Below are 18019 nucleotides of genomic sequence, written 5' to 3' on the forward strand. Positions count from 1 at the left end.
TCAAGTAATTATAGAACATTCATGAAGTAGAAAGATCTAAAACAAAATTGGTAAATAAGAAAGATAAAGCCTTTATTTATATATATATAAAAAATATTAAGACATGACCATAACAAATAATATGTACATGTATACACACGCTTTTCATCAACTCTAATTATTTCATGGGCATAGTTTGGTTTCACATAGAATTGACTAATAAGTATTAACGAAAGGGTAAATTTCATATCTAAAGTTGCAACTGCCACCAACGACCCTACCACCCTCTTTTCCGTCGCAGCAACTCGGAAGTTCGCCGATTATGCCGTCTAGACACTTCTTACACTCACCGCTAGAAAGGTCCCTCGTGCACTGTGTCAACCCATAAAGCTTCTCCGATCCGTACAGCTCCGTCTCCCCGACGGCATACATTTTGGGATTGGCATAAGCTTGATTAGCCAACTCAGTGAGCAGCCCCTTGGTCTTCTCATTGAAGGCCTGGGGTTCACTCACGTTATTCAAATTCCACATGTAGAACCTGTTCCGGTTATCAATCTGGCCCGAGAACTCGACGTTCGAAAACTTGAGAAGACAGTTATTGTGCCAGATGATTCCACCTTTGTTGTAGGGACATTGCTTTCGTATCTCGCCGCCTGCTTCGACGCAGGTTTTACAATCTTGGCTCGACACATCGCCCCTGCAAAGTGCGAGGCCGTACACTCGGCTCGGGTTGTGACCAATGGAACCGAGGCCGAACCCCGAGGGAGGAGCTTTAGTGGAGAGATAGCCACAGAGCTTGTGTAAGTTGGATTCATAAGGATCATAGGCGGAGAAATTCCCAGTGTCTGAACAAAAATGGAAGAGTGGTTCAGCTCCCAAAGCTGTTTGCAGAAGAAAAACAAGGCTAATTAGCAGATAAACAAAGTTGGAATTCTTGAAGAAGACATTTTGTGATTTGTATAAAATTTGAGCTTATTTGTTTGAACGTTTAGGACCATGAAAACTGGTATTTATAGGGAAAAGTTTCCAGGTACGATTGAAGAGATTCGTAGGTTTTATGTGAGAAGTTGACATTTTCAGATTTTACTGCTGCTTTGAATTAAGGTGGCGAGAAATTTTCAAACGCCGGCGATAAGATAATATCTTGCAGGAGGAGTAACATGCAGCTATATATGATTAATTCAGCTTGAAGAATCCATGGTTTGACCAATACATACATATCAAGGAATTGACTTAGCATCTTCAATCTCCCATGAATGTTCCTCCACACCACACATTTGTCAACCATATTATTTTCTCTTCTTATGCCAAATAGAATTGTTGATAAACCAGGCTGATGAAACCCGAATCACTATTTATTGATTGATTAAAAATATTTTGATAATTAAAATTAAATGAATATATATTTATTTAAAAAAATAACGGTTTGAATTGAATTAGTTGCTGTTAAGAAATCAACCTTAGGTATTGTCCCTGACCCAGTAGTTAAACATGGATGGGATACTCTTCTCGACGTTAACATACATTATTCGGTATAGGATGCCTAAACTCTGAACAGTCTGTATAAATAATTGCTCATGCTTTCAGATGGTTCTCTGTATGATTGTATTTATGCACTTTGCCTTTGAACTTCACAAACCGAATGTTTTGATACACACAAAAGGCAAATGGCAAGATTAAAACCTAAAAATATACTTTGTTTAAAGATCTTCAATCTTCTCCAAGGAAGGTCAAGAACCCAAAGGCCATAAATGATGTGGCCACAGGTTGTAGCAAACAAAAAGTGTTCGGCACCATCTTTATCTGCTTCACTGGTTTTGCACCTGTTTAAATAAGAAGAAGAATATTCTATCCCTTTATTATTTGCTTTCAAAAGGGAAAGTTGAAACTGAAAAAAAAGTTAAAAACCTTACCTTTTGCGGTTGGTTTATGATAACGTTTCCGTCATAATTTTTTGACCCATTTAACATTAATTTTATGGTCGAAACGAATTTTTTATTATCTAAAAGTACTTTTAAAATGTCACGCCATAAGTTCCTAAACTTATTAGATGTCATAGAATCTAATGCGTCATAGCTTGGAATGAACACATTGTATAGCATTTACTTATATAGTAGGATCATCCTTTGTTTTCCATGCTCATTTAATAAACTAGATCATCATAAATTATTTGGGGTAAATTACTCCATTCCTCAATAAACATTACTTTCTCTCTTATTTCACTCATTGTATTTTAGTTTTTTTCAATTCACTCACTGAATTTTTTAATTGTTCCTATTTTGATCACTCTAAATCATTTTAGTATTATTTTGGTATAATGTGATATTTTTATTATTGTTATTGTTGGAACATGCTCTGAATCCGGTCAAAAATGAGAAAACTAAAACGTCGATCGTCGTAGATGGTGGCCCTTTGATTCCATATTTCATGGGTCGCTTCACCTCAACCCTCTTAATCTGAATTCGACCTCCATTTTGTCAGAACATGCTTTAAAGACCACTAATAGAAGACCAAAAGTGAAAGAAACTGAAATATCTCAGTCGATATTCGTGGATTTTGGGACATTTTTCGGTGAAACAACCATCAGATTCAGACTCAGCATGTCAAAGCGAGTCTCACGATACAATTCGAAATCAAATAGTTTGTCGTTTTCAAATGTCGACGGTGACGAGAAGGGACGGAGGTGATGATGTAGATGGTGGAGAAGTGAAAAATATTATTTTTATTAATTATTTTAAATTTTTTTTTATATTTTACCAATAATAAAAAATACCATATTATAGATTAATAATAACAAAAATTAAGAGTGATTCAAAAGTTAAATGAATAAATTGAAAAAATTTAAAATATAGTTGTAGACCCTGATTTTTGACCGAGCCATATTTGACCCGAAATAGACATGACACCCAATGGATAGGAGCCCACGTGAAAAAAGAAGAAAAGCTAGGGTTTTCTAAACCCTAGAACTAGTCGCCGCCTGTTCTCATCCCTCAGATCAGGACCCATTTCAACGGTTTAGATCAAAATAGATAAGTCACTTAGGGTTTCCTTTAATCTTAGTGATCAGCACCACCGCCCTCATTTTCAGCACGCACCCGTGCTCAGTCCCCACGTCACGCCGTCCAGCCATGCCGAGGCAGAATCAAAAGAAATCTGGGACATTAAATTCCCCGATCGGCCGACATTACCAGCGTCAAACACATCAGTTTTACCCTATCAAACTCGCAAATAAGAGAAAGGAAAGCAACACATAAAAGAAAAACAGAGCATTTAGTAACCAAAAGAGGAAAAAGTAGTTTCAAAGGGCAAAATAAATAATTTTTTTATCTTCATGTAATCGGGTATATAATACCCCGAAAAACAGTGTAAAAATGAGAGAGAAAAATTAAAAAGAGGCAACACAAATACAAGCAACCACTTTGTTTCTTATGGTATCTTTTACCTTGCATGTTTTTATTTTTCCATTTGAAATATAATCAACAAAAAAAAATATTTAGCTTTTGGTCTTGGGGTTCTTCTTCGGTCAAAGGTCGTAGGAAGTATTCTAGGTGGCTAGAAGTTCAAAGGTGAGAACTTTTCGGTCGATAAGGGTCTTAGCTTGCTTGATAATAGGTTTTGGGGTCCAAACTTTAGGAAAAGTTTAAGTTTTTAGGCATTTAGGGTGTCCTCGGGGTTGGTCGGCCACTGTTGGTGGTGGCCGATGAGCAAAAAACCATCGATGTACGTCGACGTATGGGAGTTGTTTGAGTTCGGTTAAGAGGAAATTCAAGAGTTAGGTTTATTTTGGGTTTTCTTTAGGTTCGATCTAGGCAAGGGTAAATAAAGGGAAATTTTAGGGGGTTATCGGAGTAAATCCTAACACCATGGTGCGGTGGCCGGCCGAGTTTTGGACTTGGAAGAGCTCGACTAGTAGGGTTAATTTATAGAGAGCTTGAGAGAAAAAAGAAAAGGGAAAGATGATAACAATGGGGCTAGGGTTCCCCCCCCCCCAAAGTGGCTAAAAGTTGTATATATAAGCTAGGAAATGGTATAATTACGTTAAGGCCATTAAACTTTTGTCGTGTTTTATATTTTGGCCACGAAACTTTCACGTAAAATCACATTTAAACCCTCTAAAATTTAGCGTGTTTTTGTAAAATGGTCACTAATTACTTGCGTGAAATTATGTTAAACCCCCTATAACATCACCGTATTTTACATTTTAGTCCCCGAATCCATCTATTTTGTTTATTTCATTTTTGGCACTTAAGGTTCATTTTTTATAATTTAGTCACTAATATGTTATTTTCTATTTTATTTATTTCTGATTTGTGCATTTTACTTTCTTTTATTTTATTTTAGCCATTGATCTAACATTTATTTTATTTTATCGTTCGAACTAACATCCTAGCTTTTTATTTTATTTGTTCATACTAACTTACTAATTTTTTATTTTACTTGTTATTATTAAGTTACTAACCTTTTATTTTATTGCACAACTAACCCCTAACTTTTAAATTTAATGCAATTTATTTCCCTTATGTATTTATTTGTTTTTCAACATTTTTTAATTTCAGTACTTTATTTTTCTGTCCTTTAATTTTCTAGTATTTTATTTCAGTCCTTTAATTTCCAGTTTTTTTAATTTTCTGTATTTACCTTTTTATCATCTTAACTTATACTTTATTTTGTTTGTCACCGAGCTTGCTTGTGGTATATTTACATTTTTATTGTCAGTATTTTTCCATGTTTATATTTTAGTCTTATTTTATTTACCCTCTTATTTGTTTGGTATTTTCATGCATGTTGGTCCTTTATTTATGTGAATATTTTGACCTTATATTAATCACCATTGCTTTCTAATATATATGTAAATAAGAAAACCTTATTGTGAGAAAATCTATAAAGACATCACCCAACTACAAGGGAATATGTATTTTCGAGGATTTTTCACACAAAAGTATTGTTTTTGAATTTGGTAGTTTATTTACTTTACGTTTACTTATTTTGATTATTTTTCACCTCTTTTCATTTTTTTTTGAAAAATATGAAATAATGTCTTTTTGTGAAGACAATCTATGAGAAAGTCTTCTAACTACAAAGGAAGTGTATTCCCAAGGATTGTTCATACAAAAGGGCATTCTTTATCTGAACGTTCCTGTTGAACTATGTTTTGATATAACAATTTAAGGCAAAATGGTTTTTGGACTTGAATTGAATTTATAAAATGTTTTTGGACTTAATTGAATTTATTCAAAGTTTTAAAAGGTTTCAAAAATAATTCAAAGTCCATTAAATTCGGTTTTGAGCCAAAATGCTATAGGGTGTCAAAGTGCATCCATGCACCCCTGCAGTGCATCCATGCACTTGTACTAGTGCATCCATGCACCATGCAGTGCATCCATGCACTCAAACACCGAATGAAATTAGTGCATTGATGCATCCTTCTGTGCATCGATGCATCCTGCAGTGCATCCATGCACGAAGGCTGCAACGGCTAGTAACAACTAGTTTATTTGAATTTAATGAAGGGGTATCGATGCACCATGATAGTGCACCGATGCACCATGTTATGGGCAGCCTTTTTGAGTAGAAAAATCATCCCCAAACGGCTCCAAAACATCCCCAATGACTATATACAACATCAAACACATTCCAAACTGTAAATACAAGCTAAGGACTGTAACACCCCCAACCCGTACCCGACTTGGATATGAGTCCGAGGTGTCACATTGACCAGTCAAAGAATATACTTTTGTAAAAAAAAACCCTAGAAAATGTAAAACTTTTATTCTATAAAGTAATTCTTTTACATAAACATATTTAAAACCTTAACAGACTCCGTCAGAGCGTATATATATATCATGACTTGGTTACATGCCAACATACTAAATTATATGACAATACATACTTTACAAAATATTTCTGATCTGAACTTTGTGCGGAGATATGCTGCTCTACGGATCCGAAGCTTGATCTTCTGACTGTTCACACCTACGTGTAAAACACTTACACGCTAAGTCATAGACTTAGTGAGACATGTAAATACATAAAGTAAACTAACAAATGCATGAACATTCCATATAACAAATATTATACTTATATACCTATTAAACCCATCACTTGCCGATTTATCCTTACTTATTTCCTTATCATTGATTCAATTCCATCATATGAGCATATATTGAACATAAACATATAACATCACTTCCACCACAACAATAATTACTTATGATCATATCATACATAATCATATCACATCTCATATCACTATTACCCATATACACTTGTTACCATTATTATCATATAATCCTAACTTATCACTTATACATATCGCATATCACATGTACCATTTCACGAGAAACACACATATCATTATATCAAATTATGGTTTCTTTTCAAAGCCCATGCACACTATTGAGAACTTAAGGTACGTGAGTACATAGAGGTTGTGCAATATGCTGTCACCACAGCTCGTATAAATCCCACTAGGGGCGCATAGAATTTGTCCCGAAGGATCACATAGATGTCCCGAAGGATCACATAGATGTCCCGAAGGACCACATAGACCCTCGACTCTTGGCATGCCAACTATACCTATAACTCTCATAACACATTACATGGGCATTATCTTTTACCTCATTACACATTCACATATTCATATCACATAGTTCTTTCACATAGCTCTTTATCACATTTCATATGATCACATAGTCATATAGTTCACTTTCACGTAGCATTTTCCATGAAATTCACATTATCCATCCTTTTTACACATGATCACATCACATACCGTTTTCTCATATGCATATAACATATTATTTCTTATCTTTTAACATATATTACATATGTATATAATCTTATGTCTTATTATCAATATCTAATATATTTTATTATACTAGCATACCATATAGCATTCTAATAGAAGTATATATAGGTCATATTATTTTCATATATATGTTTTATCATATATTTCATGATCACATGACTTATTATCATAATACAAGCATTTACATAGTTTACACATAAAAATGCATTCAACAATCAAACATATTCATTTACTCATATATCATACATCTAACACAATATCACTACATGTTTATGCTTTAATACTTATATCATATAATATCGGAATTTGACTCATCGCAAGTCTTAATTCCTTAACATAACGTACACTTACTATCATGTACTCACATGATCTCAACGAACCCTCTTAAACTCTTATTTCCGTTGCGTATCTCACTCTGTCGACCTATCCGAACTTTGCTTTCGATCGATGTCTACATAATCATGCATTAATACTATCAGTATCTAATTAATATACTTTAATCTATCATTTCATAGACTGGATAATGATTTATTTCATTTCCCATTGAAGTGCATCGGTGCATTCTTCAGTGCATCGATGCATTCTTTAACATGTGCATCGATGCACTACCATGCATCGATGCATTCTTTAACATGTGCATCGATGCACTACCATGCATCGATGCACAATTTACATTCGATGTTTCCATTTTAAGGGGATGCATCGATGCACTCCTCATGCATCGATACACCAACTATACTCGATGTTTATTTATTTGAGAGTGTATCGATGCACATTGAAGATGCATCGATGCACACAACCCAGAAATTACATTTTGAGCCCGAAAATTCTTACTTTGACCTCAAATTCTACTTATTACCCCTCCTTATGCTTTAAAACTTATCTATACATGTATCAACCTTCTTATAACACTATAAAACTTTACCATCTCCCATAATCCACCATAATTCTTGAATCAAAGAATTTCATTAAATTTTCCATGTGTTCTAAATTCAATTCTATTACCTTTAACTTCTTAATTAACCCATTGACAAGTCAAATCCATCTTTAAAACTTCAAAAACCTCTTTATATCAAGAATTCATTTCTCAACCCTTAATCAAATTTCCTTTCTAATTCTCTCATTTTGGTGTTTTAAACTTATATAAGCTTTCCTTAAGCTTATATAACACTCATGAAATAAAACCCAACTTAAACATTCAAGAATTAATCATAAAATTAAAACTCACCTTTGAGGTTTGAGCTTGAACCCACGAGAAGAAGAAATGAAGAAGGAAAAGAAGAGTTCTAGATCACTCTTCATATCCCACGTGTTTCATTCTTAATAAGGGAAAGAAAATATCTTTTTAAACTAATTACCATAATGCCCTTTACTTATTCCATAATTATGATTTAATCCAATATTGAAATAGTCCTATTTAAATTCTTGAACTTATCAATTTCCTTAAATTGATCCTCAAATTCCAAAAATTCTCATTTTAGTCACTAACCCGAATTTTGGGATGTTACAAATCTCCTCTCCTTTAAGGAAAATTCGTCCTTGAATTTTCACTCTACCTCAAGATGAAGCAATCTGTTATAATACTCCATAACTCTTAACAATAATTACTTATTGATTCAAATCAAATCTTTCAATTATCTCTCTAATTACCACTTACTAAATACTATGATGATTCCCAAATCTATTAATCATCAAACTATTTTACCACGATATCGAAATTTACCTGCCAACATCTCTGGATCATTGAAATCTTCATCAGTACTTAAATTATAAACTTGTGCAGTTGGTTGCATATCATGTTGAGTGAATGACTCCGATCGATTTCTTCTATGACCTCTACTTCTATTTCTTTGAGATACCGCTATAGATCTTTCTCTTTGTACTGTCTCTTCAGTCATAAGTGGACAATCTCGAATAAAATGTCCAACATCCCCACATCTAAAACAAGCTCCGGAGATTACTCTACATACCCCTGTATGATTCTTTCCACAATATGAACATTGCCTGACTTGACTGAGATTTGATCTTCTATCAATAATAACATCTGATTCCAACATATCATGCGTTGGAAAATCCCATTCCCTATTTTTCTTGGATGGAGAGGAGCTCGACGAAGCACCCATCCTTTTAGACTTCTGAACTCTCTGTTCTTTAAATCTTTCATTTTTAGCTCTCTCTAGAGCTTTAGCTCGATTAACCACTTCTTGAAACGATGACAAATTCAATGCTATCAGCAACTCTCTTAGCCTAGGGCGCAAACCCTCCACTAACCAGTCACATACATCCTTCTCAGTCGGAATAAGCTCAGCATCAAAACGACTTAACTTATTAAACTCACATTCGTATTCATCCACTGTATAATTCCCTTGCTTCAAATTCAGAAATACTTGCTTCATCTGTCTAATATATTGGTCACCAATATACTTACGATTAAATTCTTCCAAGAAGAATAACTAGGTCACTTGATCACTTTTTAATCTCATGGTGACATTGGTCCACCATATTCTAGCTTGTCCACTTAACAAAGAAACTATTCCATCTAATTTCTCTACATCAGAACAGTGGAGCCCATCTAACATAATCTTAACATGGTTCAACCAAAGATCCGCATCAATCGGATCTTCCTTAGCTTGACCCATAAACTCAGGTGCTCTTAAACCTTTCAATTCTTTAACTATATTCATTCGAGGAGCTGAGGGTGAAGAGGGTTGAAAATGTGACAAAACAACATTTAACGTCCCGAAAAATATCCCTTGATCTCTCACTGGTACTATTGGAGGTGTTCGCTCTTCACCATGCCTGGCCAGGGCAGGTGAATTGCTACTACCCTCAGGTCTATTACTTCTTCTTTCACTTCGAGAACTTTCACGATCAGACATCTAATACATAACCATATAACTTTATTAGAAGACAGCATACTCATTACTTTATCAGATCAGAAACTTTCACTTTTTGTTGGCATGTACACCTTTTCAAAATACTCTTGACTTTGGTTTAAGCCTAGAATCGGCTCAAACTTAGCTCTGATACCATTAAATGTAACACCCCCAACCCGTACCCGACTTGGATATGAGTCCGAGGTGTCACATTGACCCGTCAAAGTATATACTTTTGTAAAAAAACCATAGAAAATTTAAAACTTTTATTCTATAAAGTAATTCTTTTACATAAACATATTTAAAACCTTAACAGACTCCGTCAGAGCGTACATATATATCATGACTTGGTTACATGCCAACATACTAAATTATATGAAAATACATACTTTACAAAATATTTCTGATCTGAACTTTGTGCGGAGATATGCTGCTCTACGGATCCGAAGCTTGATCTTCTGACTGTTCACACCTACGTGTAAAACACTTACACGCTAAGTCAAAGACTTAGTGAGACATGTAAATACATAAAGTAAACTAACAAATGCATGAACATTCCATATAACACATATTATACTTATATACATATTAAACCCATCACTTGCCGGTTTATCCTTACTTATTTCCTTATCATTGATTCAATTCCATCATATGAGCATATATTGAACATAAACATATAACATCACTTCCACCACAAAAATAATTACTTATGATCATATCATACATAATCATATCACATCTCATATCACTATTACCCATATACACTTGTTACCATTATTATCATATAATCCTAACTTATCACTTATACATATCGCATATCATATGTACCATTTCACGAGAAACACACATATCATTATATCAAATTATGGTTTCTTTTCAAAGCCCATGCACACTATTGAGAACTTAAGGTACGTGAGTACATAGAGGTTGTGCACTATGCTGTCACCACAGCTTGTATAAATCCCACTAGGGGCGTGTAGAATTTGTCCCGAAGGACCACATAGATGTCCCGAAGGACCACATAGATGTCCCGAAAGACCACATAGACCCTCGAATCTTGGCATGCCAACTATACCTATAGCTCTCATAACACATGAAATGGGCATTATCTTTTACCTCATTACACATTCATATATTCATATCACATAGTTCTTTTACATAGCTCTTTATCACATTTCATATGATCACATAGTTTACTTTCACGTAGCATTTTTCATGAAATTCACATTATCCATCCTTTTTACACATGATCACATCACATACCTTTTTCTCATATGCATATAACATATTATTTCTTATCTTTTAACATATATTACATATGTATATAATCTTATGTCTTATTATCAATATCTAATCTATTTTATTATACTAGCCTACCATATAGCATTCTAATAGAAGCATATATGGGTCATATTATTTTCATATATATGTTTTATCATATATTTCATGATCACATGACTTATTATTATAATACAAGCATTTACATAGTTCATACATAAAAATGCATTCAACAATCAAACATATGCATTTACTCATATATCATACATCTAACACCATATCACTACATGTTTATGCTTTAATACTTATATCATATAATATCGGAATTGGACTCATCGCAAGTCTTAATTTCTTGACATAACGTACACTTACTATCATGTACTCACCTGATCTCAATGAACCTTCTTAAACTCTTGTTTCCGTTGCGTATCTGACTCTGTCGACCTATCCGAACTTTGCTTTCGATCAATTGATCACATAATAATGCATTGATACTATCAATATCTAATTAATATACTTTAATCTATCATTTCATAGACTGAATAACGATTTATTTCATTTCCCATTGAAGTGCATCGGTGCATTCTTCAGTGCATCGATGCATTCTTCAGTGCATCGATGCATTCTTTAACATGTGCATCGATGCACTACCATGCATCGATACACAATTTACATTCGATGTTTCCATTTTAAGGGGATGCATCGATGCACTCCTCATGCATCGATGCACCAACTATACTCGATGTTTATTTATTTGAGAGTGCATCGATGCACATTGAAGATGCATCGATGCACATTGAAGATGCATCGATGCGCACAACCCAGAAATTACATTTTGAGCCCGAAAATTCTTACTTTGACCTAAAATTCTACTTATTACCCTCCTTATGCTTTAAAACTTATCTATACATGTATCAACCTTCTTATAACACTATAAAACTTTACCATCTCCCATAATCCACCATAATTCTTGAATCAAAGAATTTCATTAAATTTTCCATGTGTTCTAAATTCAATTCGATCACCTTTAACTTCTTAATTAACCCATTGACAAGTCAAATCCATCTTTAAAACTTCAAAAACCTCTTTATATCAAGAATTCATTTCTCAACCCTTAATCAAATTTTCTTTCTAATTCTCTCTTTTTGGTGTTTTAAACTTATATAATCTTTCCTTAAGCTTATATAACACTCATGAAATAAAACCCAACTTAAGCATTCAAGAATTAATCATAAAATTAAAACTCATATTTGAGGTTTGAGCTTGAACCCACGAGAAGAAGAAATGAAGAAGGAAAAGAAGAGTTCTAGATCACTCTTCATATCCCACGTGTTTCATTTTTAATAAGGGAAAGAAAATATCTTTTTAAACTAATTACCATAATGCCCTTTACTTATTCCATAATTATGATTTAATCCAATATTGAAATAGTCCTATTTAAATTCTTGAACTTATCAATTTCCTTAAAATGATCCTCAAATTCCAAAAATTCTCATTTTAGTCACTAACCTGAATTTTGGGATGTTACAAGGACACTTGAAGAAGCAAGAGAACAACTATCTAAGCAATCAAACACAATAGAAGAGTTTTTCATTCTTATTTCATCTTTCTCTTGTAAATATTTTGTTCTTGTGAGATCAATCTTGTAAACACCTACCTTAGAGAGGTTTCCTTGTTTACTTATTTTATCATTTTGTAAAGGGGAAAGGTTCTAGCTTATCCCGTGTAAAAGCTAGGGAAATGTTCTTGTTTAGCCCGAAAAAACTAGGGAGTTGTAAGGTTATCTCTTTGTCCTCAAAAGAAAGAACAAATTAGTGAATTTGTTAGAAAATCCTTGGTGATGAGCTAAAGTAGTGGAAGTAGACTTTGGTTTAGAAAGTCGAACCACTCTAAATCGCTGTGCAATTTTTTATCTTTAAATCTCCTTACTCCCTAAACTCAAAAACTGTTTCGACCCCTCTTTGCAAACCTTTCCGGTTGTCGAATCGAGCTTCCAAAAATCCCAACAATTGGTATCAGAGCCTAACTCGTTAAGAAGGTTTAACCACCTTGAGACGATCCTCGAAGAAGCTCTACCAATTTCTGATGCAACCGACAAGGAAATGACTTTTTCCTCCGGTGCTTATTATCTTGAAGAATATCCTATTATGGATTCACAACCGGTCAACAAGCCACCCTTCTTCAATGGAGCAAATTATGCACATTGGAGGAATAAGATGATGTACTTTATTCAATCCTACAATCTAGGAGCTTGGAACTCAATCATGGACGGTTACTCCTCTCCACCCGGCAAGTACAACGATTAGAGTAGAGAAGAGCAGAAAAATTTCCAGCTTAACTCTAAGGCTATACATATTCTATTATGTGCTTTAGGACCAAATGAATATGGAAGAATCTCATCTTGTTCCAGTGCCAAAGAGATTTGGAATAAGCTCCAAGTCACTCATGAAGGAACCGACGAAGTGAGGGAATCAAAGAAAAGTCTTCTCAATCATAGCTACGAGAACTTCAAGATGAAACCCGATGAAGACATCAAAGCTATGACGGATAGATTTTCTGTGATTGTTAACGGTCTCAAGGGATATGGAGAAGTAATCCCTAATGAGAAGCTTGTGAGGAAGATGATCTACTCTCTTCCAAAGGAGTGGCAATCGAAGAAGACAACCATTATCGAAGCAAGAAACTTAAAGTCTCTCACTCTCGACAAGCTAATTGGTTCCCTTCTCACTCATGAGATGATGGTGAAGGAAGATGAAGAAAGGGAAGAGAAGAAAAATAAGAAGAAGAAGGAGGTAGGCATTTCCTTCAACAAGGAAGTGAAACATGAATCAACCAAGAAGAAAAGTCCCCCAATATGCTTCAATTATCAAAGAAAGGGGCATATCAAGTATGAATGTCCTCTTCTAAAGAAAAAGGGGAAGAATGCATTTATTGCATCATGGAGCGATGAAGATAATTCCAATGATGAAGATGAAGTAGTCAACCTATGCCCTATGGCCACTCAAGAAGAATTTGAGGTATCTTCTAACTCAAATGAATTTAATTCATTTACTTTTGACGAGTTACAAGATGCTTATAATAGGTTGTATTTGGGACTTAAGACAATGAATTCCAAATATACAAAATTAATTTCAAAACTCAAAATTGAAAATAAATCGATTTTGAAAGCTAGAGTTGATTTTGAAAATCAAAATGAAATTTTGAAAAATGATTTAGAGCTTTCAAAAATCAAAATAAATGATTTAGAAAAGAAAAATTTTGAGTTAGGAGTTAAGCTTAAAAGCTTAACAAAAGAAAAAGAATTAATTTCTAAAAACAACCTATTATGTTTAGAAATGACAAAATGCTCACATTGTCATTTTCATGGTCATAAGGAACATACTTGTCCTTTGAATAAAGGAAAACGTTTTAAAATTAGGCAAGTATGGGTTCCGAAAGGAACAATGGGCATAGAAACTAATATTCAAGGATCCAAAGCAATTTGGATACCAAAATTTACTTAAATGTCTCTTGTAGGTGTGTGGGAGCAATGATGATAAAAGTGATGATATTCAAGATGCTCTAGCCACACATGAAAAAGTAATGGGTAGCCTCTAAACTTAATGCTTTTGATTTTGGTTATTTGGTTGCTCATTTGGATTTATGCATGCATGAGTTTTGATTTTGAATGATTATGCATTGTTTTAATCTCATGTATGTTGAAAAGATGTTTTATGATGAACATTTTAAAGTTTCAAATGATTTTTCAGAATTTTTAGTTCATCATAATAAAATTTTGGTCAAAATTAGTTTTAAATGCAAACGATATCTCTCTAACAATTGATATCAACTTTTCAAATAATTTTATTTTATAAATTTTAAATTTTGACCTAAATTTAAATGTTTATGCATGTGATTTAAAATGCAAAAGATATCTCTCTAACAATTGATATCAAAATTTTCAAATGCATGACATTTTTGGAAAACTTTATGCATATGAACTTAATTTCAATAATTGATATTGCATAAAATATTTTAGACTTGGATGTATTGAATTTCATGTGCTACTAACATGTTTGTTATTCTTTGTTGAAATTCAATTTTGTTTAAGTGTCATGATCTTAAAAGCTAAATTTTGTTTGGAATTCTATTATTGAGGGGGAGCTTTGATTTTTCAAATGATTTTTAAATGTCAAATTTACCACTTACTCTCTAAAGTTATTTTGAACTTCAAACATTGAATTATTTTTTATATAACAAAAAGGGGGAGAAATTTGGTTTGAAAAAATCAATTTCTAAATGAAAAAGGGGGAAGCTTAACATTTTCATATATTTTCCAACAATTGTTAACAATTGATATTTTTTTCATTAAACAATTTATTAAGGGGGAGTTTTGCCAAAAACAATTTTTCAAATGTTTTGTTATATCAAAAAGGGGGAGATTGTTGAACTATGTTTTGATATAACAATTTAAGGCAAAATGGTTTTTGGGCTTGAATTGAATTTATTCAAAGTTTTAAAAGGTTTCAAAAATAATTCAAAGTCCATTAAATTCGGATTTGAGCCAAAATGCTAAAGGGTGTCAAAGTGCATCCAAGCACTCAAACACCGAATGCAATTAGTGCATCGATGCATCCTTTTGTGTATCGATGCATCAAGTCTGTGCATCAATGCATCCTACTTTGCATCCATGCACGAAGGCTGCAACGAGTAGTTTATTTGAATTTAATGAAGGGGTATCGATGCACTATGATAGTGCACCGATGCACCATGTTATGGGCAGCCTTTTTGAGTAGAAAAATCATCCCCAAACGGCTCCAAAACATCCCCAACGGCTATATACAACATCAAACACATTACAAGCTATAAATACAAGCTAAGGACACTTAAAGAAGCAAGAGAACAACTATCCAAGCTATCAAACACAGAGAAGAGTTTTTCATTCTTATTTCATCTTTCTCTTGTAAATATTTTGTTCTTGTGAGATCAATCTTGTAAACACCTACCTTAGAGAGGTTTTCTTGTTTACTTATTTTATCCTTTTGTAAAGGGTAAAGGTTCTAGCTTATCCCGTGTAAAAGCTAGGGAAAGGTTCTAGTTTAGCCCGGAAAAACTAGGGAGTTGTAAGGTTATCTCTTTGTCCTCAAAAGAAAGAACAAATTAGTGAATTTGTTGGAAAATCCTTGGTGAGGAGCTAAGGTAGTGGACGGAGACTTTGGTTTAGAAAGTCGAACCACTCTAAATCGATGTGCAATTTTCTATCTTTAAATCTCCTTACTCCCTAAACTCAAAAACTATTCCGACCCCTCTTTGCAAACCGTTCCGATTGTCGAATCGAGCTTCCAAAAATCCCAACAGTTTCTATAAATTAATATAATATTATACTTTTTAAACTAAATCACCCATAAAATTAAAGAAACACCATTTTGTTAGGGGAATCTATGAAAATGTCTCCTAACTACAAAGAAAGTGCATTTTCAAGGATTGTTTGTACAAAATGATATATTTTCTCGTATAAAAGTAATTATAATAATTTTATTCTATAAAAATATCTTTTGGGCTCTTTGATCTTTTTGACCCATTGCATTTCTTATTTTAGGTTTAGGTTGCTTTTGGAAATTGACATTTTTTAAATCTATTTGAATAAATAAAAGGTTCATAAATTAAATATTGTTTCTGAGTTTGTAATTCCCAATATTTAAACAACATATAATCGTTTAAGTACAAAAATTTAGGCGTTGTGGGGGTGCTCACCTTTCCCCACACGTAATCGACTCCCGAACTCTTAAAAAATAATTTTTTGGTAAAATGGAGACCTTTTTTATCGTTTAAGGTTTTTAACCTACCTAACTTAAAGGTTGGTGGCAACTCCAAAATAAAATTGTTTTTCAAAATTATATTTTATCGCCTTCCCCGAATTTAAACTTTTCAAGTCTAACGAGTCCCCAATGGAGACATTATGATATCTCAGCGACTCTGCTGGGGACTTAGAGAGTCAGGCCATAAACGATTATACGTTTTTTTTATTTTTGGGAATTACAAACTTAAATTGTATTTATGATCCTTTTATTTATTTTGAGTTTCAACTTTACATGCATTATTTTATCTTTATCTAATTGATTTTTGATTTTAGTGGTCTTCAGATTTGAATAGATTTTTTGTACTTGTGATAGAATTGTTTTTTGGGTCATGTTTTAAAGGTTTGTGAGTTTCTTCTCACACACGACACGTGCATTTGCATACCATAAGCTCACTTACGGGCTTCGTCTTTTTTAAGTTGAGGTGAAAGCTTAGCCTACGTGAGATAATTTGTTTCTTTGTATGGGTTTTAGCAAGTAACCTTTGGGGTTCATATACCTTATGTCTACATGAGATAAATTGTTTCTTCGCATAGACATAAGAGAATGTATCTTCTCGAATTAAACTCGAACTGTATGAGTCTGTAATGGGCCAGGACTGAGGGTTTGGCAGCCTAAGGGGGCACCAACATGAACAATTCGAGTACCTTGTTCTTAGAACCCAACACCGCATATAGTGAGCCCTAGTAGCCCACCCCAATAAAATTCATGTCGAAACTCTATCCGTTGTTAGGCATCCGAATAAGTGTACACAAAGGAGAAATGACACTAAACCTCTTTTCTTTACTCACATTATTTTTTTTTTCCAAATAAAGCATGTGAATTAGAAAATCATGTGGTTAGGTTTTACTTTCGAACAAAGCATGGGGGTAGAAAACATGTTTTGGGTAGGATTTAACCTAATAAGGTTAGAAAAGCATGTGAGAGGATATCACAATTATCTTTCAATAATGTTTGCTTGATATTTGAATTTTTTTATACTGACACATTTTCTATGTTTGATTGTTTATTGTTTGGCATTTTCATGATCATCATAAATAAAATAAAGTTGTTGATTAACCAAGTAATCATCAAAGTAGAAGATCGACCATTAAGATGGAAAAGAGTTTTCATAACAAGGAAGAACCCAATCCGGTTGTCCGAGTTTGGTCTAAAGAAACACAAAGGAAAAGGAGACAGTTTGCCTGGGGATTATGTATCACAGATGTCCACAGATGTTAATGTCAATTTCAAGCAGAATG

At 33.5% G+C, this 18019-nt stretch overlaps 1 pseudogene; it reads right to left on the reverse strand.

Moving 5' to 3' along the window:
* Positions 1–195: 195 nt before the first annotated feature.
* LOC120172613 lies at positions 196–926 on the reverse strand (annotated as a pseudogene).
* Between the last annotated feature and the right edge of the window lie 17093 nt (positions 927–18019).

Source organism: Hibiscus syriacus, unplaced genomic scaffold, assembly GCF_006381635.1.
Source record: "Hibiscus syriacus cultivar Baekdansim isolate YM2019G1 unplaced genomic scaffold, ASM638163v2 tig00111873_pilon, whole genome shotgun sequence".
NCBI classification, from domain to species: domain Eukaryota; kingdom Viridiplantae; phylum Streptophyta; class Magnoliopsida; order Malvales; family Malvaceae; genus Hibiscus; species Hibiscus syriacus.